The sequence below is a fragment of the Morone saxatilis genome, unplaced genomic scaffold, assembly GCF_004916995.1.
Source record: "Morone saxatilis isolate NCDOM2014 unplaced genomic scaffold, NCSU_SB_2.0 Contig23, whole genome shotgun sequence".
NCBI classification, from domain to species: domain Eukaryota; kingdom Metazoa; phylum Chordata; class Actinopteri; family Moronidae; genus Morone; species Morone saxatilis.
Window position 1 is genome coordinate 2,161,691 of NW_023339796.1, and position 1,714 is coordinate 2,163,404.

General features: G+C 36.6%; 1 protein-coding gene across 1 annotated transcript in view; it reads right to left on the reverse strand.

Moving 5' to 3' along the window:
• The window catches only part of LOC118335231 (disco-interacting protein 2 homolog C), a gene marked incomplete in the record, with an annotated part of 203,921 nt that overhangs the window by 48,455 nt on the left and 153,752 nt on the right, over window positions 1-1,714 (reverse strand).

Here is a 1,714-nt window from a genome sequence, read left to right on the forward strand (position 1 = left end):
TAATCTATATTATATGAATACTATATCATATATATATATATATATGATCCAAAAATATAAAGGTTGTTCTGTTAGATAATCACCCAAAGTTTTGTTTAAAGACTTTGGATCAATCAGAACAAATGTTAAGGCATTCTTCCTTCTCATACTAAATGTAGTCTTTGGGTGCAAATGGGTTAAAAAGAAAGTTTAAGAAGCAATTTGAGGAATATTTTCACGTTACAGAAGGTACAAAATAACTGCTGCTTTAAATATCACCCTGCATACTTGAAGTGAAATAATAATATCAAATCTTTCCGATCGGTTTCGTTTTACCTGCCAGGCGTAGTCGGCTCTGTTCATTAACGCCATAACTGACAACAATAGAATCCATTTCCATCCCTTTTTCTTCCTCCACCCTAATTCAGACTGACAGACGCAGATATTATGCATGAGCAATCCAGCGTGAATTCCTCATTGTTTTTCACACCAAATGAGGTTTTTCTGATGTTTGTCAGAGCTAATGAATTGTCGAAAAGGAGAGCGTTGGGATCCCACGAGGAAAATAGACTGCGAGGAGAGAAAAATTAAGTAAATTGCAAACGAAGGCAGAGCAAAGAGTGACTCAGTTACAGAAGGTGTGACTACAATTTATAAGAAGAATTTAATTAATGAATTCAGAATTAATAGCCACAAAAAAAAAACAATGTGCGTCTTTAAGGAGTATAAAGTGGATTTCTTCTATTTAGACTTGCTTAGAAAGCTACGGTCTAATATCTGCCTAGCAACTGCTTACAGGCTTTGATATGATTCATATTTTGTGATATTTTGATCACTCAATATTTGAAAATACTGATTATTACTAATATACAGCACTTACAGAAGACCTGTTCCATGTGCATACATTTCTTCTGTAGGTTCAGGAACGACTGCACTAATCCCAAATCAGTTTTGGGACCCTCAGTAATCGTGGGCACCCTAGAGGTAAGAACCAGCCATCCACCAGCTGGAAAACATGTTTAACAATCAGAGGAGAGGGTTCCTGCGTGCGTGTTAGAAAGTATCTCTGCTGCCGAACTGCAGAAGAGTCTAAATCAGAGCGCTGCAGCTCCAGATGTAATCAGAGCGCCCTGTTTTTTTAAAGGATGACATTACTCAACCTACCAGTGAAAGATGCATCCAGCAGCCTTTTGTCCTCTGAAACCGAGGAGAGGAGAAGGAAACTGTCCAATCATCTAGTTTAATTTAATTGAAAAGGGTCCTTCTGTCCTAAAATGAGATATTTGAGAGTGGCAGCTACTCTCAGGAAATGACTGCGACTGTAGGTCACATGCTGAGCTTTTGTTTGATGAAAGGAACAATATTCATCCTGAGTGACGAGTTTCAATTGATGTTTTTTTTTTCTTTCCAGATGAATATCCATCATTTTTTACATGTTTTAACCTTTTTTGTGGGATGTGATTGCAACTTCACACTGTAAAAACTGACATCACATCTTCAAAGGCCATTTGACAATATGTCTCAGGTAAAGTTATGGTTTTATGTGTAACTTGCAGCCTAAAATTAATATTTATATAAGCGTTCAATAAGTTGTATACCACAATATGGTTCATCAAATCGCTCCGAAAGTGATATCGATATCGTTTACCACTGTTATGAAAGTGGTAGTGGTAGAGTCCGCCATGCACTTGAGTTAGAACAAGTCTTAAAGCAATATATTTATAGTTATTGTTAT